The following is a 23,956-nucleotide window of genomic DNA, read 5'->3' on the forward strand; positions in this document are numbered from 1 at the left end:
TCAAAGCTTGTATATAAGATTACTTTGTTCCTGCATCTTTTTAATTGTTTCTGGCTTGTATTTGCCCTTCTCCTTTCCTACTTGGTGAGATTTGGCTTTCTGTTCAAGAATCTTTTTGTGGGACACAGGGAGGGGAACATCACACACTGGGGCGTGTCAGGGGGGTGGGGGTTAGGGGAGGGATAGCATTAGGAGAAATACCTAATGTAGATGATGGGTTGATGGGTACAGCAAACCACCATGGCACATGTATACCTATGTAATAAACCTGCACGCTCTGCACATGTATCCCAGAACTTAAAGTATAATAATTTTTTTTAAAAAAGAATCTTTTTGCAGTCTTTGTCCAGTTTTAGTTTAGTGATAACCACCTTGCTGGGGTGAATGCCTACATGGACAGCTGAGCCATTAGCCTTTTCCCGCTGCACCCATTCAATGTAGATGACATATTTCTTCCTGTAAACCTGGACTGCTTTGCCAATTTTCTGACCTTTATAGTGTCCTCATACAACCCGAACTTCATCATTCTTTCGGATGGCATGGATCGCACGTTATACCTTTGTCTCAGCTCTTTGGAAAGTGTGGAAGACATAATCTTCTTGTGAATGTAGGAAGGTACTTTGAAATGACTTTTGCGGTTCTTGCTTTGGTCGGAAGTCACAAAGGGATTGAACTTCATTTTGGCTGCTCCTGCTTTGGTGATGGCCGCAAAAGGTGCATCTATTCATTTCTAACAAACACTTGTGTATCTTCACCTCTGTGTCATGCAGTGTAATAGATGCTCAAAATACAGAGCTGAATAAGATGAGGTCCTTGCTCTCAGAGTTTATAATGCAACAGGGGAAGCACTGCATCCAACTTATCATATAAAAAAACTGTACAAGACTATAAATGGAGTGAATAATTCTTCTTTGACAGTTAGTGAGGAAGATAATACATGAGCTAATCACTGAGTTATGAATAGAAACTCACTGGTAGTTAAACAGAGCATGATCAAAAACATGGACATGTGAAGCAAATGAAAATGAACTCATTTGCTAAGTTCTAGAATTCAGGAAAGTAAATGAGGTTGGCTAGGCAAAGTTGGTTCACTTAGATGTAAAATATTAAAAGGAGCAAAATATGACCAATACATTCTAAGGAATATAATGAAAATTCAGGTATTGGTGGTGTCTATAGGAATAGTGTCAGGAAAGTCCACAATTTTAATGACTAATAGAATTTGCCAAACGGGCTACTAATATTAATGTTATTCAAAATCATGGGAGTCTGTAATAAGATTTACAAATACCATCAGGAGTAAAATTAACAAGACGAAAAAAGTGGATCTACTTTTACAAAGAAGTAAATTAAATCAACTTCAGTTGTAAGTGGTGATTGCAAGATAGTTTTCTAAGTGATCTTGGACTGATCCAGCTCTCCCCACTTTCTTGCTTATGGTTCTCAAAATTAGTCATAGTATGTGCTGGGAATGCAACATCTTGAGGTAACAAGGGACTGGCTGGAACAGCCTGGGCTCTGTTTCAGTCCCCTAGGAGAACAGGATGTCTTCAACACTTCAGCCCAGCACATCCCATCATCCTGAGGTATAAAACCCAACGTGGGCTGCTTTCTGGGGTTCCTCAGCTGCAGTTCAGGTAGGGTATGGGCAGATGACACTCCATCCATTTTGGACAGCTTTTCTGAGCATTGGGGGACTGAAATATGAGGAATTCTAGGTTTCTGTTGTTTTTTGTTGCTTATCTGTAAGAAACTCTCTTCATATAATTTGTTGTGTGTGTTGGGGGGGTATTCACTGGACTCAGAGAAGCTGGTAACCAGAGAGCAGCAAACCTACTTTACCCCCAAGACCATAGATCTTAAAACTGATCTGTCCAGATGGAGAAAATCATAGATGCCTGTGTTAGTTAGTTGTATAAAGCTTCATGGGAGTCCCAATCGTAGGATATGAAAAGATGGACAATATAAGTTGAATTTCTTAATAATCTTTATAATGACCAGATGCAAAGAAGTGGAGATAAAAGGTGAATTTGTTGATTGTAGTTTGTCAGTTACCATATTGTGTTCAGCCACTAAAAACCTCTTGCTAGAGAATAAATTAAAATTTTAATTGCACAGAATTATATAAAACATGTGCTCCAGGAATGTTTTTCAACCAGGAATTTGAATTGAGAATGAAAGTAAAGAGACAGAAATGAGTTAGCTCCTTTGAAAACACAACTAAAGAATATGAGTAGAATGAACGTAAGAGTTAATACAGGTAAACGTACAGTAACTTTTTTCTTGAACTTGTTTGTGACCTTCACCTTGAGCAGGTCAGCATGAGTACGCAGTGTCTTATGATAGGGATCCTTCAGATATTCAGAAGTATCTCCAGTGGCAGAAATGAACATGTAACACAGTTCTGGAAAGTCTTCTACAATTCATGCTCAACTGTATCTCCCTTTTTAATCTATATCCTGCATTTGTGTCTTATAACTGATTGAAATAATAAGTTGTTTAAATGTGACCAGTTACAAGATACACTTTAATAAAATAAATATATAATTCCTGAAATCCCAGCACTTTGGGAGGCCGAGATGGGCGAATCACGAGGTCAGGAGATTGAGACCATTCTGGCTAACATGGTGAAACCCCATCTCTATTAAAAATACAAAAAAACTAGCCGGGCGTGGTGGCGGATGCCTGTGGTACCAGCTACTTGGGAGGCTGAGGCCGGAGAATGGTGTGAACCCGGGAGGCGGAGCTTGCAGTGAGCCGAGATCACGCCACTGCACTCCAGCCTGGGTGACAGAGCAAGAGTCCATTTCAAAAATAAATAAATAAAAATAGTAATAAAATAAAATAAAAATAACTAAGTATATATCAAGCAAATTGAAGAACTGTGTTCCAGTAAGAGTTTGATAAACACACAAGAGGACAGTGGAACAATGGAATTCTAAATTTCCTGTGTGTATAGATGTGAAGAGGAGAAGGTATAAATCAATTGGCAGTTTAGAGTAAATCTTTTTGTTTGCATATGGCCCAGGAAAGGTACTACGGGTCTGTGATGGCTAATAATGAGTGTTGGGTGGGAGTGGTGGCTCCCACCTGTAATCCCAGCACCTTGAGACGCCGAGGCAGGCAGATCACAATGTCAGGAGTTCAAGACCAGTCTGCCCAACATGGTGAAAACCCATCTCTATTAAAAATACAAAAATTAGCTAGCCATGGTGGCATGCGCCTGTAGTCTCAGCTATTCAGGAGGCTGAGGCAGGAGAATCACTTGAACTCAGGAGGTGGAGTTTGCAGTGAGCCGAGATTGCACCACAGCACTCCAGCCTGGACGAAAGAGCGAGACTCCATTTAAAAAAAAAATGAGTGTCAATTTGATTGGATCGAAGGATGCAAAATATTCTACCTGGGTGTGTCTGGGAGGGTGTTGCCAAAGGAGATTAACATTTGAGTCAGTGGACGGGAAGAGGCAGACCCACCCTCAATCTGAGTGGGCACCACCTAATCCACTGCCAGTGCAGCTAGGATAAAAGCAGACAGAAGAACATGGAAAGACTTGACTTGCTGAGTCTTCTGGCTTTCACCTTTCTCCCATGCTGGATGCTTCCTGCCCTCGAACACCGGACTCCGAGTTCTTTAGCTTTTAGACTTTGAACTTACACCAGTGGTTTTCCAGGGAGTCTCTGGCCTTCTGCCACAGACTGAGGGCTGCACTGTCGGCTTCCTTACTTCTGAGGTTTTGGGACTTGGACTGACTTCCCTCCTCCTCAGCTTGTGGACTATGTCTATTGTAGGATTTCACCTTGAGATTGTGTGAGTCAACACTCCTTAGTGAACTCCCTTTATATACATCTAATCTATTAGTTCTGTCCCTTTAGAGAACACTGACTAATACAGGGTCTGTTACTGTCCCCTATCTTTGTCATCTGGATGCAGAAGATAAAAGCCATGAAAACCAATTGCAAAATTATCCTGGGCTGTGTTGACTGGGTGTTTCAGATCTAACTTGCATTTCTTTACCTTTCACAGGTATATTAAGGCTCTTATGCATAGGCTGTAATATAGCCTCTTCATGCAGCTTCGGGAGAACTCAATCATTTTGTCTCTGGCATAAGATATAGCCCAACTTTGTCCATGGGCTGGAGGAAGTAAAAGGAAGATTGTGTGAGGTTCATCACTTTGCTTGGAATGGACAGCTAGATGACTTAAGAAAGTTGGCCCACAGTGATAGGTTACAGAATAGGAATATAAACTGTATACACTGCTGAAAGAGTCTGATGCTCCTCCCTGAGCTTGGTAAGGTCCTGGCTCGAATCCTTAGTGTGACAAGCAGGGAGGCTGAATATGATGAAGCTCTGAATCTGGGAAGTGGCCATGGGGAGGCTCTTCTTATAAAGGTATGTTATGTAAAGTTATTAATATGCAAGGCACTGTGTCAAATTGGTTTTGGCCCTGAAAAGGTAAAAAACAGAAAAGTATTTTCAAATCCATGTACGTTGTCTGCAGTTTCCCTCAAGAATATTTCTAGTTTTTGCTTTTGTCTCTGCTTTCATTTTGCCTTTGGAGGAAGAAATTCTATCTAGTCCCAACTTTTGCTATCTAACCTAGGAGTAATTCTGGAATAACCAACTGACAACCTGATTGATTGACCTGAACAATTTTCTATGTTCTTAAATGTTGTACAGTTTAAATTTTATTTATTTATTTACTTATTTATTTTTTAGATGAGGGTCTCACTCTGTCACCCAGGCTGGCATGAAGTGGCACAATCATGGCTCACTGCAGCCTCCACCTTCAGGCTCAAGTGATACTCCCACCTCAGCCTCCCAAGTAGCTGGGACTACAGGTTTGCACCACCATGACCAGCTAATTTGCTATTTTTCTGTAGAGATGGAGTCTGGCTATGTTGCCTAGGCTGGTATTGAACACCTGGGCCAGAGCAATCCTCCTGCCTTAGCCTCCCAAAGTATTGAGATTACAGACATGAGCCATTATGCCTGGCTGGTATAATTTTTAAAGATTATATAAAAGTTAATTGCATAGATTTCCTACAATTTTTTTTTTTTCTTGAGATGGAGTTTCACTCTGTTGCCAGACTGGAGTACAGTGGTGCGATCTTGGCTCACTGCAACCTCCATCTCCTGGGTTCAAGCAATTCCCCTGCCTCAGCCTCCCAAGTATCTGGGACTAGAGGTGCGCTCCACCATGCCCGGGTAGTTTTTTTTTTTTTTTTTTTTTTTTTTGTATTTTAGTAGAGATGGGGTTTCACCACATTGGCTAAGATGGTCTCAATCTCCTGAACTCATGATCCACCCACCTCGGCCTCCCAAAGTGCTGGGATTACAGGCGTGAGACACCGCACCCAGCCAATGTCCTGCAATTTATTTAACCAGTTTTCTAATGTTTGGTATTTAGTTTTTTCTGGGTTGTTTTTATTTATTTTGCACCATTATAAAACATATATTTGTTTGTATTTTTATCTTACAGTTTTTTGGTTAAAATTTTAGGAGGGAATATTCTGGGTCACAGAATAAGCTGCTGTACCATTATTTAACTTTTGCTGAAGTTCAATCAACCAGGAGGCAAATCATGTCAAGGTCATTTTAGAGAAAAATAACAAAGCCGTATCTCTGAATAAAAGGTAACCATGCAAAAACAAATCAATGGAATCTTTTTTTTTTTTTTTTTTTTTACCATCAAGCATGAAACGTTTTATTTTTGAAATAAGTAAAAATTTGTTTCAAAAGAATAGAGAAATATAATGATGCTTAAAGCTTTTATATTTGATCAAATTTAATTTGCTGTTGATTCTGTGTTTCACTATTGATTTATATACCTCAAAGTAAGACAAAACATTGCCAATAACCACCACACACCATAGATTGAAAGAATCATCTTAATTTCAAGTTATTAAAATGTCAAAAAGTGCCATTGTAAAATTGATTAAATAGAGTATTTTTGTGTAATTTTCTAATCTATCCATTGAGATTTGTTCCATTAAATGTTTTAACTTTTTGATTAAGGCTTAACAGTAGTGAATAAATGTGAAATAAAAAAATATGTTTAATTTTTTTAAACCTAAATTTTGATTTGCCTGATTTTTTTTGTGTGTATTTATGTATTTTTTTTAAATTTATTTATTATTATTATACTTTAAGTTGTAGGGTACATGTGCATAACGTGCAGGTTTGTTACATATGTATACTTGTGCCATGTTGCTGTGCTGCACCCATCAACTCATCATTTACATCAGGTATAACTCCCAATGCAATCCCTCCCCCCTCCCCCCTCCCCATGATAGTCCCCGGTGTGTGATGTTCCCCTTCCTGAGTCCAAGTGATCTCATTGTTCAGTTCCCACCTATGAGTGAGAACATGCGGTGTTTGGTTTTCTGTTCTTGTGATAGTTTGCTAAGAATGATGGTTTCCAGCTGCATCCATGTCCCTACAAAGGACACAAACTCATCCTTTTTTATGGCTGCATAGTATTCCATGGTGTATATGTGCCACATTTTCTTAATCCAGTCTGTCACTGATGGACATTTGGGTTGATTCCAAGTCTTTGCTATTGTGAATAGTGCTGCAATAAACATACGTGTGCATGTGTCTTCATATAATGGAATCTTTTTAGTTAAAGTAAGTGACTATGGAAGTTCAGCGTGGTTTATTGAATATTAGAGTCATTGACTTATTTCTAGCTACAGGGAGATGTAAATATACTCTGGGCTTACGGGAAACACTGGAAAAGGCCTGGGAACATTGTCTTCTTTCTACTCCTGGAGGAAACATAAATTTTCTTAGAGTGAATATAATATCTCATATCCAGACAGTCATAGAATCCCAATGTACATGCAGACCTAGGCATAACTATGGGCATGAGAAGGGGATAAACATAGTGGTGTAGCTATAGCAGGAGAAAGTGGAAACAGCAGTTACATGTTTAGATTTGATGGCAGCAACACAGAGAAAGAATGAGAGAAGGAAATAGCAGAAGGGCAACAAGAACAATAGTCTAGTAAGGTATACAGAGAGACACAGAAGGTATAGGATCAAAATGAATATAAAAAGAAAAGAGTGACCTAAATGTCCAGCATTGTTAAACTGTTAGAACTAATACAAATTCAGTAAAGCTGCAGGCTCCAGAATCAACATACAAAAATGAGGAGCAACTTACAATTGCTTGACACCATACTCTCAGGTCTTAAAAAGACAGCTTGTTTGTATAGGAGATAATGAGATTCAATATCCAAATTAAGGATAAATGAGACAGAACAAAATTTTAAATTTCATATTATATTTTTAAACCCCTGGGTGCAAGGATATATGAAACCTGAAGATGTAAGTCCAGACTTCCTTGTTATACTAAGCCAAATCAACTCCCTTCACTTCGAGCCTGTGTTCTGCAACTGTTGGGTTGGGTACACTGTATTTGTCAATTATGTCAAGTTAGTTAATCATATTGTTCAACTCTTCTATAACCTTACTGATGTATCTGCTCGTTCTATCAGTTGCTGAGAGGGGTATCTTAAAATCTCTCAACGTATTTGTGAAACCGACTTTGTCTTCTTGAAGGTCTGTAAAATTCTGCATTACATCTTTTGAGGCTATGTTATTAGGTGTATACACATTTAGAATCATATTTTCCTTGTGCCTTAAAGTATCTCTTCGATCTTTAATAATGTGCCTTGGCTTAGAGTCTACAGTGTCTGATATTAGTGTAGTTTCAAGCTTCTTTTAGTGTTGCTCAGTAATTTTTGTCATCTTTTTTTAAATGTTTTTGAATATTAAAATTGAAAACATCTCTTAAAAGCAGCATTGAAAAAGCATAAAAAAGATTAAAATAATCTTCATTTTTAAATTATAATTTTAGTTCATTTATATTGAAAGTGTTTATATGGTCTGTGCTTAAATCTAGCATCTTCCAATTTGCTTTCTATTTCTGTCATCTGTTCTATGCATTTTTAAATTAATTATTAAATTCTATACTCATTTGCTTATTAGTGACACATTCTTTTATTATTTTTACTATTATAACATTCCTTAACAAATTAATATCCATCTAGAGATTATGATACTCTCTAATGAAAGCCCAATGTAAATTAAGACTTTTACTATTTTCAGACAAAGCAATGACTTCCAAACTGCACACATGCATGTGCGTGTGTGCACACAAAGACACACACACACACACACACACACACACACACACAAACCTAAACATTGGGTTACTTTCATTTAGGTTTCCCTACAGCTTTATCCTTACTGCTGCTCTTCTACATACTCTTTCCTCATTTCTATGCTTCCCTCTTTCATCAGTTTCATCTGCCTAAGAACTTTCTGTAGTATTTCACTGGGAAAATGTATGGACTCTGAGAGTGTCGGGTCAGAAGTGAATACAGCCCTCTTCTGGAGATGCAGATGAGGGATCATTGATACCTATGTCTAAGCTGTTCCAGTTGAAGAGTGGGCAACAGCACACAGCCAAACCCTCTTTTGAATCTCTTCTGGCTCTTGACTTTCTACTACACTGCTATCTTTAAATGTTGGCCTTAGTCCCTAATACTCCCTGTCAGACTCCCAGATCTTTATTTTAGATGCCTGGATTGAAAATTGCATGGCTTTATGTCTGGCAATTTACTTGACTTATCTATGGCTGAAACAAACTCACAGGGACAAGATTAATCTGGTTAAACTCAAAACATTGGAAGTTTTAGTGAATGATACTTGTGAGATGATTTATATTGAACAAAAATTACCTTCTAAATAATACAAATTCTCCAACACCATGCAAATTATCCATTAGTACATATAATTAATTTTCTGTGAAAATACTGAATTATGTTGCTGATTTTATAAAATCTAGATCATTTAACATTTTTAAAGATTGAATTTCAAATATGTTCAATGTATACACATTCTAAGTACAAAAAGTTACTGACAATTGTTCAATGGGTTTTGTCTACACTATTCAGTTATAACATTCCTTTGAGTGAAAAAGCACTTCATGTTCTCAGCATAAAGTTCTTTATTACTGAGAGTGTGCTTTTCCCCTGTCTGAATAGCCTGAATTGAGTTTTATTTTGAGTTTTGTATCTGCTTCAAATATTGTTGGCACACAGGCAAAGCTTTATGAAAATACAGAGGTTGTAAATGCCATTTTTCTATTCTTGAAACATGTCTGTAAATGACAGATGATTATTGATTTGTTGGTACAAAAATGCACAAAAAGTTCCAAGACCTGACTGCCACATAAACTGATATATTTCTTATATGTAGCAGAAAAATAACAGACATTATATACTTTTCAACTTGTAACAATGGAACTGATAGCATTCTTGTTCCCATCTGTCCTTCCATTTCGATTCTTGGACTAGTCTCATAAGTATGCCCCTTTCCAGCTCCAGCTCTCTACCACATACCTTGACCTGAAAACAGGTAAGATGATACTTTACAAAGCATTATACTAAAAGAAAACCCAGCTGTGCTTTTAACAAGTTGATCTACTGAAGAAAAACCAAATGCAACTTATACCAAAATATATCTTTATCTTTCTGAGTCCATCAGAGATGAAAAACAGCTCCCCTCTCCACCTTTTACCTAATCAAAAGCTTAAATCTGTTCACAGGCTTTACAGCCCAGCATTGTACTGTTGTATATTGATTGTGCCAGAGGGCACCTCCTTGTGGAGAACAATTGATTTTTCTTTGTTAGCAAGTGATTTTAATAGTCTTTCTACAGCCTGTCATGTTTCAAGGCCCCAGAAGCAAGATGCACCTGTTACTAGAACTTAGTGATCAATCGTTCAATCCACAGAAAATGTGCCTCTCTGCTGTGTGAAAACCCCTCCACAATAATTATTCAGAAGGTGACTTTAACTTGTTTTGATAAATATGCCGCTTGGGAGTCTCAGGTGGGTTGCTTAAGCATTTTTACCTCTGAGCCTGAAATTAGGTGTTTTGTTAAATTGCCATTAAGATAGCATAGTCACAAGAACAGATTTTTGCCGTTTAATGTTACTTTAGCAGCTTCATGCCAAACTTCCTTGCCAAAGAAACTAGCCCAAAGTAAAGGTCATTGCTTTGAAGAATGAATAATGATAATAACTCTATTTGTATTGCCCTTGATATTTGAAAATGGCTCTTCTGGCTAATTGTGAGGTGTGACTAAATAGTCAAAGGTAGGATCTGTAGTTTAATTCTGCACAATTGCTATCTGTTCTCCTTGACCAGTAGTGACCACTGTTTCCTTAAGGTTATATAAAGTGTCTCTTATTGTTTTTTTCCTCTTCATGAATCAAGCTCAAATAGTTTCTCTGTGTGTAGGGAGACTTCTCTGTGATCTATAAGCATATGAAAGTCTTTAAAAACTTCTTGAAAACCTTTAAAAAGCTTGTCAGCACTATAAATAACAATAGGTTATCTAGCTGTCCTAGACAACAATATTATTAGCTATCACTGGTTAGGACATTGCATATATTATCTTAATCAACTTTCAGTCAAATACTTTAGGGTAGGGATTACATGTCATGCTTTATAAATGAGAAAATTTGAGGGAAATTTGTGAAAGGTTAATTTTGTCATGTTATATAAATATGGACGTATGTGACAAAATCAGAATTTGGACTCAAGTCCATTCTCTTAATCAATACTGTACTATTTCTCATCACTATGGTGAAAATAGGACCTAGAAGTGTAGACGCCTTGCTTGGATCTTAACCTGCATTAAAATCCCTGTCACCTCTAGAATATAGAACTAGAGTATAGAAGACAAAACCTTCTCTTCAACCCAGTAGACTTTTTTTTTTTTTTTGGTGAGACAGAGTCTCACTCTGTTGCCCAGGCTGGAGTGCAGTGGTGCTATCTCAGCTTGTTGCAGCCTCGACCTCCCGGGCTCAGATCATCCTGTCACCTCAGCCTCCCAAGTAGCTGAGACTACAGGCTTGCGCTGCTAAGCCCGGATAACTTTTTGTATTTTTTTTTTTTTTTTTAATTGTAGAGACAGGATTTTGCCATGTTGGCCAGGCTGGTTTCAAACTCCTGAGCCCAGTGATCCGCCCTTCTTGGCTTCCCAAAAGGCTGGGATTACAGGAGGCATGAGCCACGGTGCCCATCTTACAGCAAACATTTTTTGATGTTTGTTGAATACCAGGCAACTTGATAGACTCTGGGGTAAAGTAACAAATTGAGAAATATACAATCCCTGATTTCAAGAAACTAGTCAGGAAGTGGAAAGAAGGAATGGTTACTAAGAGGCTCAGCAGGGGAAAACATCTCAGCCTGGAGGTAGGAAATGTTTCGTGGAAGATATTGCTTCTGTATAAAGCCTAGAAATACAAAGAGGGCTGTTATGGGCTGAATTGTGTCTGTCTACAAATTCATGGTGAAGTCACATGTATGTCATATGTTGAAAGGATAACTCCTCTTGCTTCAGAACGTGATTGTATTTGGAGAAAAGGCCTTTGCAGATGTAGTCAAATTAAGATGAAGTCATTAAGGTGGGCTCTAACCTAATCGGACTAGTGTCCTCCTAAGAAGGGAAAATTTGGACAGAGAGACACAGGGAGAAGACCATGTGAAGCTTAGATATATGTTGCCATAAGTCAGGGAATGCCAAACGTCACCAGCAAATCACCAGGAACTGAGGCAAAGGTATGAACAGATTCTCCTTCACAACCCTCAGAAGGAACCAACTCTTTCAAATAGACTTCTGGAAATTTGCTAACCTTGGTTTCAGACTTCTGATCTCTAGAACTGTGAAGCAATAAATTTCTGGTTTTGAAGTCACCTAGTTTGTGGGTCCTCTCTTACCGCAGCTCTAGCAAACCAATGAAAGGGTTTTGATAAGAATAATGGTAGAGAGAGAGAGATGCAGAGCTTTGTTTTGGTTTGCTTTTATGTGAAAGAAAGAACAAGGAAAACTTGAAGACAAGGAAATGTTTGTAGTCTGAGGAGGCAGTAAGGAGCCTCTGAATGTCTATGAGTAAGCAGCAGAGTGGCATTTTCAGAACTGTGTTTTAGAGAAGTTTCTCTCACATCACAAGTAGGAAGACCAGCAAAGCTCACCTTGAGACTGTTTTGTAGCTGCAAGTTAGTGAAAACGAAGGGAAGGATGCTTGATGTGAGGAAATTATTTTTAAAACTGAACTTTCTTTAAAAAACTAATCAACTCTGACCCTTATGTTTGTAAACCACTGGAGGGGGGTGGGAAAATAGATGAGAAAACAGGTTCCAGTCATTTTACCTGAGGGATCAGAACCAAGACTAATGATGCAATATGTTAGATCAACAGAAGAAGAAATGCTTTGAAAATGTTTCTGTCTTGTTCCACATGTTTAGGTCTCATGAAGTTAGAAAGATCCTTTAGATGGTGAATCAGCAGATCTGGATTTTAGAATCAGCTCGCCAAAGAACTGTATAACCAGTTAAATAAATGACTGAATTTCCTGATTTCAGTTTTCCTTTTTCTTTTTAAGCTTTTAAGTTCAGGAATACATGTGCAGGTTGTTGCATAGGTAAACTTCTGTCATGGGGATTCGTTGTACAGATTATTTCATCACCCAGGTATTATTAAGCCTTCTACCCATTAGTTATTTTTCCTGATCCTCTCCCTCCTCCCACTCTTCGCCTTCCAATAGACCCCAGTGTGTGTTCTTTTTTTAAAAAAATAAAAGAAAATGGTGGATGTATTCGTAGTTACATTCCTTCCAGTTCTAATAAACAGTCTTAAGGAATGTGGTAAGCTTACTTCCGCTTTAGATGTGTGCTGTTTCATCTTGTTTCTCTCTCTCAGTGTTTCTATTCTGTATTAGTGCAACCAAACTTTTGAATAAAATTGAACTCATAATTTTCTCACTAAATCTGAATGTCCTAACCATTTGAAGTGAATTTATGTGTGGCCATAGTCACAGATGCTATAAGCATACATAAATGTGTTAAAATTAGAGCAGAAGAAGGGAAAGACAACAAATGAAGTACATGTCACAGAATTTTTTTTAAAGTAAAAAGTTCAGAAACCAAGTAACCTTTCAGAAAAAAATAGATAGAGGATAACTAAGAAGAAAAAGGTACAGGTGTGGGAAACGATGAAGGTCAGTGTCAGCAAGTGGCACGCAGGCGATGAACAGGTGCAGCAAGAGGTGCAAAAATGAATGATCTATTATGGAAAAGTCACATCAAGGGTCTGTTGTTGTCTCCGTTACCCGAGGCGACTAGATGCACTAAGTGAAATACATCAGTGCAGATTACTAACACCTTACCAATTTAAGAGAGGTTAACAGCAATAGAAGAGAAAATGGTGATGCAGCCTTAAATGCTATTTTCATAAGTGATGCTTTAATAAGACTGAACAAATCATTTGCCATAGCAGTTAAAAGGAGTCAAGGATTACAGACTAGGGCCTGTGGGCCAAATCTGACTGACTTCTGGTTTTGGAAATAAACTTTCACTGGAACACAGCCGTGCCCATTTGTGTACATATGTCTATGGCTGCTTTTGTGTTACGATGGCAAAAAATGGTTTAAGTAGTTGCAAAAGAAGGCATACAGCTCCAAAAGCTGAAAATATTTACTATTTGGCCTTTTACAGGAAAGACTTCTGACCACTGCTCTAGAGGGTTTCTAACAAACCTTTTAGAAAATTCTCAGCGCCTAGAATTTAACTGCTTGGGTTAAAAATACTTTTTTCTTCTGCCTACTCACTCTGTGGTCTTGGACTTGGTATTTACCACTCTTCAACTTTTAGTTTTCCTCATGTATAAAACAGATACAATAAAACGTTTTTCACGAATAGAGTTCTTGCTAGGACTAATTAAAGAATCTAAGCAATCTAAGCACCACTGTGCTCACGTCCACATCTATCTAGGCTACTGATTTCTTTCCATGTTTTTTTTCTCCCAGGGACTGCTGCAGTTTCCATCAACCAAGCAGACACTTCAGAGATACTTTTGTGACCACCAGGCATTACAAGGATCCTCAAAGTTCCAAAATTCCCCAGATATTTGTACTAGTTTAGGACAGAATGCCTCACACCATCATCTTGTTTTAGAATTTGTTAGATGCGTACCAAAACACTACAAGTTGTGCTCCAAATTTTTATTTCTATTTATTTATTTTTAATTTGCATAAATTTAGAGGATACAAGTGTAATTTTGTTACATGTGTAAGTTGCATAGTGGTGAAGTCAGGGCTTTTGTGGTACTCATCACCCAAAGAATGTATATTGTACCCCTTTCCAGTGACATTGCTCTGTGGGTATTAACTCAGGGTCATATATAGCCATTAAGACCTAGGTAGAAATTAATGGTGTGGGGCCAGAGACAGTCTGACAGGAGGCTAGCCTAAGAATCACTCTTCCCTTCTGAAAATAAAATATAGTATGGAATCAAGCTGGTCATTGATAGCTCCCTTTTCTCTCGGAATGAGTTTTCACGTGGCACATTCTCAGTTCTCCATGCAGAGTGTTCCTAGTTGCTCTTTATCGTTTTGGCAGACAGTACCAAAAATACCAGAATTTCAAAAGATGACACAGCATAGGCTAAAAGTGGTGACACTTTTGCTGCTTCCTACTGTTTTTGATCTTATACTACTCAAAATAGGGATTCCTGAATATATTTAGAAACAGTCCCCTATGTCCTTAAGATAATGTCAATTGCTAATATTCACTGGACATTTGCTATATGCCAGGTACTGTGCTAATCACACTGATGTATTATCTTATTTAATTCTCTAAAAATTCTGAGGTATTGTCATTATTTCTACTTTATAATAGGAAAATTACAGAAATGGCCTTAGGTCACAGTTCATGATGGAACAAGGCCTTGAACCAGGGCTTTTTCATTCCAAAGCCCTTGCCTTTGAGCACATCCTGTACTGTTTCTCAATATCAGTAATTATTGAATTGTGTCTCTCAGAAAATGACATGTTGAAGTCCTAATCCCCAGCATCTCAGAATGTGATCTTACTTGGAAATAGGTTCTTTGCAGATGTAATTAGTTAAGATGAGGTAATAGTGGAGTAGGGTAGATCTTTAATCCAATATGACTAGTGTCCTTATAAGAAGACAGCCATGTGAAGACAGAGAGGCACAAATGGAGAATGCCATTTGACAAACGAGGCAGAGATTGGATTTATATAGCTATAGGTCAAGGGTTACCAAAGATTGCTAGCAAACCACCAGAAGGTAAAAAGAGGCAAGGAAGGACTTCCCTTCAGAAGGATCATGGTCCTGCCAACACCTTGATTTTGGACTTCTAGTCTCCAGAATTGTGCGAAAATAAATTTTTGTTGTTTTAATCCACCTAATTTCTGGCATTTTTCTGCATCAGCTCTAGAAAAACAGTACAGCCATATAAATAGAGAAACTCTAAGGAAAAAGACTATGTGCTATAAACGGAGAATCTAAAATGTAACATAGCCTAAGAGGAATGAGAGACTCCAAACATAAAACAACTTTCTGAGTGTGATGGTTAATACTGAGTGTCAATTTGATTGGATTGAAGGATACAAAGTATTGATCCTGAGTGTGTCTCTGTGGGTGTTGCCAAAGCAGATTAACATTTGAGTCAATGGGCTGGGCATGGCCAAAGGAGATTAACATTTGAGTCAGTGGGCTGGGGAAGGCAGACCCACCCTTAATCTGATTGGGCACCATCTAATCAGCTGCCAGCAAGTCTAGAATATAAGCAGGCAAAAAAATTTGAAAGAGACTGGCCTAGCCTCCCAGCCTACATCTTTCCTCAGTGCTGGATGTTTCCTGCCCTCGAACATCGGATTCCAATTTCTTCAGTTTTGGAACTCAGACTGGCTCTCCTTGCTCCTCAGCCTGCAGATGGCCTGTTGTGGGACCTTGTGATCACGTGAGTTAATATTTAATAAACTCTCCTTTATATACCTATATATATTTCATTTGTTCTGTCTCTCTAGAGAACCCTAATACACTAAGGAAAAGAGGAAGAGGACCACAAAAACAAAGAAAAGAAAGAAAAAAGTAAACAAACAAAGTAATCTGGTTGTAAAATGAGTTCGCTAATTTTCTGGTGACATCTGATTTTAATGGGATATTCATAAAAAAATGAAAGCAGGGATGTAAAACCAAAGTAAATAAATACCTATAACTCATTATGAACAAGATTAATATTTAGGGGTTTGGTGGTGGTGACTGGGGAGAAGGAATTACAGACAATTAAAGACCAAAACAAAATAAGTAAAGGTTGGATTTAATGTAAACCTCAAATTTAAAATAATATTCCTATGTGACATCATAGAAATGGCAAACAAAAGAATAAAAATAATACTACAGCAATAATTTAGATCTATAACTATAAATTATCTGATGGAAAAATAGCTAAAACCGTGCTCTATTGAAATAGTCTATGATTATTACCTATTTCATCTCAGCTGGTCTCCCTATTTCTAAGTACTGGAATAGAGCATTAGGGTGTCTCAATTCTGCAGTGGGCTCAAACCAATTACTATTGGTTTTCATATGGTTCTGAATAATAGACACTTCTAATATGCAGATACTTTCAAAGATTCATACAAACGTTAATGTATTTTTAAAAACTTTTTTTTTTTTTAGACCCTAGTTAATCTGAAAATGGACTATCTAGCAATGGAAATTGGAGTTATTTATGCAAGAAGTGTGTGAATTATCAGGTGTGCAAATGCCCTGCATCTAAATCCATATTCTTTTATTTCTTCTTGCCTTTGTGGCTGCTTGGCTTTCTTTTGTTCAGACCTTATCTATTTGACAAATCCTATTCTTTCTTTGAGGTACAGCTTAAGAATCACTTCCTCTGTCGAACCTTCCCAAATTACTATCCCATAGCCCTCATTGATAATTTTCGTCTTTGTGCTAAAAGTACACTTCTTTTATATTATTTACAATATTATGTGATATATTTTTGTGCTTGGCTGTAGAATGTGGGCCCCCTCAAAGCCAGGGCCAGGCCTCTTATGTATTTTCATACCTAACACCTAGCACAGTGTCTGGCTAAGTGGCTACAGTAACCACTTACTGATTAATGAGTTCCATGGACACCTACAGCCCAGACAACCAAAACAAAAATAAACGGGTGGGACTACATGAAACTAAAAGGCTTCTGCATAGCAAAGGGAACAGTTAACAGTGTGAAAACGTAACCTATACAATGAGACAATTTTTTTGCAAACTACATATTTGATAAAAGGCTAATTTCTAAAATATATAAGAAACTTCTACAACTTCATAGAAAAAAAAAACCCTGTAAACTGATTTAAAAATGGGCTAAAGACTTGAATAGACATTTTTTTTTTAATGACATAAAAAATGACCATACAGGTACATGAAAAGATGCTCAATGTCAATTAATCATTAAGGAAATGCAAATAAAAACTACAAGATATCACCTCAGACCTGTTAGTATGGCTACTATCCCAAAGTCAAAAGTTAACAAGTGTTGGCAAGGATATGAAGAAATTAGTACCCTTGGACATTGTTAATGGGAAGGCAAAATGGTGGAGCTGCTATGGAAAATAGCATGGAGGTTCCTCAAAAAATTAAAAATTGAGCTACCATAAGATTCAGCAATCTCACTTCTAACTATGTATCCAAAAGAAACGAAATCAGGATCTCAAAGAGATATGAGCACTCTTATTGTGTTCATTACAGCACTACTCACAATAGCCAAGATGTGGAAACAACCAAAATGTACACTGACAGATGAATGAGTAGAAACAAACGATGCTATATACATACAAGAGAATATTAACTTTTCCTTCAAAAAGAAGGAAATTTGCTATATGCAACAACATGAATGAACCTTAAGAACACTGTGTTAAGTGAAATAAGTCAGTCACAAAAGGACAAAAACTACATGATTCCGCTTGTATTAACTTATATAAAACAGTCAAACTCACAGAATCAAAGAGTGGAACAGTGGTTGCAAATGACTGGGTAAAAGAGAAAATGAGGAGTTGTTAATACATAGGTGTAAAATTGTGTTATTCAAGATGAATAAGTGCTAGAGATCTGCTGTACGATATTGTTCCTATAGGCAACAAAACTATTTTGTACACTTGAACATCTGTTAAGAGAGTAGAATTAATGCTGTGTTCTTACTACCATACATTTAAAAAAGAAATTTAAAAAATTTCTTTGTGGGGCACAGTGGTTCATGCCTATAATCCCGGCACTTTGAGAGGCCAAGGCGAGTGGATTGCCTGCGGTCAGGAGTTGGACAGCAGGCTGACCAACAAGGTGAAACCCCGTCTCTACTAAAAATACAAAAATTAGCCAGGTGTGGGGGCATGTGCCTGCAGTCCCAGCTACTCGGGAGGCTAAGACAGGAGAATTGCATTGCTTGAACCAGGGAGGCGGGGGTTGCAGTGATCAGAGATGGCACCACTGCACTCCAGCCTGGGTGATGGAGGGAGACTCCATCTCAAAAACAAAACAAACAAACAAACAAAAACCAAAAAACCAAGAACATATATAATTACAGAAAAATATTAGGGAAATTGCAAAATAATTTATTAGCCTTATTCAGATCTAGAGATGATCAAGTATAAGCTCAGCCTACTCAAGCAGAGATAACATCTGTGTGGAAACGCTAAATGCTTAGTCTGCTTCTATCTTGTGTTTGAAGGAGAATCCTGTTAAAAATGAAGCCACTATCGTGGTTAACAGGATTTGAAATCTAAGATCAGGAGTGACTGCTTTCCATGAATACAAGTTTCTAAGACTAGAAGATGGACATTCTAAAGTTCAGAAAAAGTCATTTTTCAAATCACTAAGTTATGTTGATTCTTCCGTCACAATGTTGACCAAGAATCCCTTCAGCCCTTTTCTTGTTATCATTGCAGTCAAACATTGATTATCATGCACTTTAATAAAATAATAGCCAAATTGTTATTTCATTTCTCTGCCTCAAATCTGTTCTTTTCTCAGTTCACATTGCATACTGCTTGGCTTGGGCCATTCCTTGGTTCAGAAATCTTAAATTGTTCCCCACTTTCCTACAGATTAAAGATTATTTTCCTTAACCTAGCCCTTCATTGCTCCTCCAAATTTACTCATCTCACAAACCATCTTTCTAGCATCATTTCCCATCATTTCCAATAAAGTTGTTATTTTATTTCATTTTTTTTTTGAGTAGAGTAATTCATTAAATGGATCACTAAATCTAACTGGATTATTTTACTTTTGAATGAATGTTTCGACAGTGCTTGCCATTACCTGCCGGTGAAGGACCCAAGTTTCCTGAAAACTTTCCTTCCCTCTGTCCCCTTGATATTTCTGAGAGTGACTTGGAAGATTCTCCCATCTTTATGGTTCCACCAAAGTCTTCAGCTTTATCAAAGGAGCCATCCTCCTTGTGCAAAGGGCCTAGAGAGTGGTATCAGTCACAGTTTGAACTATGTTCTCTGCTCTACGATGTCACAGCTTATCCCAAATCGTGGGCGAATCAGAAGAACATTTATCTCATTATCAATCTCATATCACTTAGTTTGTAATACTCGTGTGGCACTTATTATTATCTGTTTGCTAGTTTAATCATCTGGCTTGGCTGGATTATCTGCTATTAGCACAGCATCATAATTGCTTTCTTTATCACAGAAATAAGATTGGAACTATATTTTTCAAAATTGCCTTTTCTGTAAGGCACCAGATTAGAGTTTATCAACATGAAACACTTGACTGAAATTTAGAATGTGAAGAGCAGTGGCTGTTATTCTTCTCAGGAAGAAGCAGCCAGACACATGGACAGATGTTACTCGCCCTGCAGCTTGGCTGATTGTTTTAGTTTGCTCCGACTGTCAGAACAAAATGTCATAGACTGGGTGGCTTAAACAACAGCCATTTATTTCACATAATTCTGGAAGCTAGGATGTCCAAGATCAAGCTACCTTCATGATCAAGCTCTGGAGAGGGCCCTCTTCCTGGCTTACAGATGGCTGCCTTCTTACTCTGTCCTCACTTGAAGGAGAGGCAGAAAGCTGTGTTGTCTTAGAAGGACACTAATCCCATCATGTGGGCCACACTCTCATATCTCATTTAAACCTAATTATCTCCCAAAGGCCCCACATTAAAAACCATCACATTGCGGGGTTAAGGCTTCAACATGTGAATTTTGAGGGCACACCCCGAATCCACAGCAGCTGAAATGAGTGAGAACATTCCAGAGAGTCTTGAGAATTACACCACCCTTTGGAAGAGTTTTTGAGAACCACACCTTTGGTGCTTTAGTTTGAGATTGAATGTACCAATTTTCCTGACCTTAGCTCCCCACCCTTCCCAATGATTGTTTAAATCTTTAGTTTCCTTTACTGTAATCCTTCGAACTTAGAATGCAAGGGGTAACTTCTGTTTTTATTAACTGAACTCTGATGGCTACACGAATCTTTCGTAATTTAGAACTAGGAAGTCCTATTGAAGTAACTAGTTCTGTTGAATTTACAGCTTGTTCTTTCCCAGCCGCTAGCCAACCCACAACTTCTCGTTGTACCTCCTCTCTCTAAGCAGATTGTTACCACATTTGTTGCTGGGTAAGGCAATCAAAGTCAATTTAACCTTGAGAACATCTGACACTTTGGCTGGAATCTCTCAACAGTGGTTAAACATGTGTTGGCCTTCAATGTACAGAAGAGACTCCACTACTGTGATTTGTACTATAGATAACATTTGTGTCCGGAATTGGTGGATTCTTGGTCTCACTGACTTAAAGAATGAAACTGCAGACCCTCGCGGTGAGTGTCACAGTTCTTAAAGATGGTGTGTCCGGAGTCTGTTCCTTCAGATGTGTCCACAGTTTCTTTCTTCTGGTGAGTTCGTTGTCTCACTGACTTCAGGAGTGAAGCGGTACCCCTTCATGGTGTTACAGCTCTCAGCTCTTAAAGGCAGCACGTCTGGAGTTGCTAGTTCTTCCTGGTGGGTTCATGGTCTCACTGGCTTCAGGAGTGAAGCTGCAGACCTTCGCAGTGAGTGTTACAGCTTGTAAACGAGGTGTGGACCCAAAGAGTGAGCAGCAGCAATATTTATCATAAAGAGAGAAAGAACAAAGCTTCCACAGTATGCTGGAAGCTTGGGCAGCCTGCCTCTATTCCCTTATCTGACCCCACCCACATCCTGCTTATTGGTCCATTTTGCAGAGAGCGAATTGGTCCATTTTACAGAGAGCTGATTGGTCCATTTTCACAGAGTGCTGATTGGTGTGTTTACAATATCTGAGCTAGACAAAGAGCGCTGATTGGTGCCTTTACAATCCTTTAGCTAGACACAGAGTGTTCCACAGAAAAGTTCTCCAAGTCCCCACTAGATTAGCCAGATACAAAGTACTGATTGGTGTATTTACAAACCCTGAGCTAGACACAGGGTGCTGATTGGTGTGTTTACAAACCTTGAGCTAGACACAGAGTGCTGATTGGTGTATTTACAATCCCTTAGCTAGACACAAAGATTCAAGTCCCCACTAGCCTCAGGAGCACAGCTGGCTTCACCTGCTGGATCCGGCACTGGCAGCAGGCGGAGTTGCCCACCAGTCCAGCACCATTTGCCTGCACTCCTCAGCCCTTGGGCAGTGGATGGGACCAGGTGCTGTGGGGCAGGAGATGGTGCTCCTTGGGGAGGCTCTGCTGAGCAGGAGCCCACAGCATGGGGGAGGCTTGGGTGTGGCAGGGTGCAGATCCCGAGCCCTGCCCCATGGGGAGGCAGCTGAGGTCCGCGAGAATTCTAGCACTGCAGGTGGTGGGCCCTCACTGCTGGGGGACCTAGCATAACCTCCACAGCTGCTGGCCCCCATGCTAAGCCCCTCACTGCCTGGGGCCAGGGGTGCTGGGCCTCCACTCTGAGTGCGGCCCGCCAAGCCCATGCACACCGGGAACTCGCGCTGTCCCACAAGCACGGTGCGCATCCCTGGTTCCCGCCCGTGCCTCTCCCTTCACACCTCCCTGCAAGCAGAGGCAGCCGGCTCCAGCCTGGGTCAGCCCAGAGAGGGGCTCCCTCAGTGCAGTGGTGGGCTGAAGGGCTCTGCAAGCACGGCCAGAGTGGACGCCAAGACCAAGGAGGCCCCGAGAGCAAGGGCTGCTAGCATGTTGTCACCTCTCACACTGTGTCTTCTGTATTTTCTACTCAGCAATCAGCACCCCATTTCACAGCTAGCACCCTGAAATATGTCCATTGCAAAATGGATTTTTCCCTTGCCCGAGAAGGGAATCTCCGTATAAGAACCTGAAGATACCTGGATGGATTGAAAGCAGATGGAAAAAATATTGAAAGGAGAAATACTGGACGTCTTGCTTCAGTCAAAACATATTTCTAGCATCGCACTCTGGATCCTGACTGATGTTGTGGGAATGTCCTTCATAGACCTCTTGGACTCCTCCTGCATGTCTTGCCAGTATGCCATGAATGGAAGGCACTGACTGCTCTTTAAGGGAACCATTTCCCAAGGCTGTGTTTACAGACAGCATCTTCAGGGGATTAGGTAATGTCTTCATGACAAGCAGCAGGCTTGCTTACTGCTTACTATGAAAATTGTAGATCTCCTAGGCGCAGTATTCCTCCCCTGTAACAAAATCCACTGTGCATCTATCCGGGCATTCTGCACCACCCCCATGGACTTGGGAGGGGGCAGCAAGAGAAATCGACTCAAACATGTTGATGCTCATGCTGCTTGCTGTGCCATGCATGATTAATGAAGTTCTTTGTCTCGAAACCAGGAGTCTCCTGTCTCCTGCCAGTATCTATGAAGCAGAAACAGGCAAACTTATTAGTTTTAAGCAGGATAAAATCAAATTCCAGACCTGATAACTGGGGCACACAATTTGCATCTCACATACTAAAAAGGGGCTCCCAGTTCCATGCTTTCTTTTTCTGTTAGGTGATGAGCTTCAAGAAGATAGAAACTTCGATTTTATTTTATTCAATTTTGTAGCCCAATAGCTTTATATATTTTGCAACTGTATCAGCACTCATTAAATATTTACTGAATAAGTTAATGAAAGGTATGAATACATCTTGCTTTCAACACCTCAAAACATTCATTAGAATACCACAAAATCTCTGTGGAAATATAGATTAACATCCTTTATCTTTGAAATTCTGATTTAGTAATTTTGACTTTTTTAAATGTGAGAATTAAAGTTACTTTGTGAAGTAACTTGTAAGTTACAGGTTCTCAATATTAATCACCTACTTCTCCATCCCATATTTCCAAATAATTCATTTTTAAAACAGACTATAAGCAATCTCTGCTGTCTGGATTTTTTTTTTTCATGTTAATAATTTCAACTTAATAATGCTCACAAATAACTGCAGTTTCCTTAAAAGATTCTGACTGTCCTGGTAAAATCTCTGTGGAATAAAATCAGGCGTTTATGAGTTCAAGGAACTGTTACTTCTCTTGCTTTCTTAAAGTAAAAGCATCATTGCTGTCAACTACTATTGGCTGAGAACTTTATATCTTGAATGGCATAGATGCTACCTCTTCTTTACCACTTCTGCATTATCATGCCTGTTGGAATACAACTATCTCTAACTTTGTAAGTAATGATTCTTACAGTAACCATGTACGTTGTGAGTTTTCAGACTTATTTTTTTTTCCCCCAGACAGCCCAAGGACCCCTGTAATTATCCCCAGAAATTCAGCAATTACGTATCACTGGAAGCTCCTGGTGCCCTCTGAAGCCTAATTAACACCCCGTCTCTGATTCCACAGCTGAGAGACATGGTTTCGTGGTTCTGCCTTGGAGAGGCTGGCAGTAAGCCAGTAAAAGTAAACCAGTAGGTAGGTAAGAGTCAAGTGAAATGCGCCAACATGGTGGAGTTTGCCAGCCTCTGAAGTAAGAGCTTAGCTCTTTGGTTTTGGAATGGCAGAATACATTTTGGTTTTAATTTGCTAATTTGTGGTTCAAAATGCCTCAAGATTTAGTCAAGGATTAATCCTGTGGTTTAACTTCCTTTTTCCTGGGGGTATGAAATGTTTGAGTC

At 39.0% G+C, this 23,956-nt stretch overlaps 1 pseudogene; it reads right to left on the reverse strand.

Annotated features, from left to right (window-relative positions):
- Positions 1–715, reverse strand: LOC144340200 (large ribosomal subunit protein uL24 pseudogene; annotated as a pseudogene).
- Between the last annotated feature and the right edge of the window lie 23,241 nt (positions 716–23,956).

Source organism: Macaca mulatta, chromosome 3 (genome assembly GCF_049350105.2).
Source record: "Macaca mulatta isolate MMU2019108-1 chromosome 3, T2T-MMU8v2.0, whole genome shotgun sequence".
Lineage (NCBI taxonomy): Eukaryota > Metazoa > Chordata > Mammalia > Primates > Cercopithecidae > Macaca > Macaca mulatta.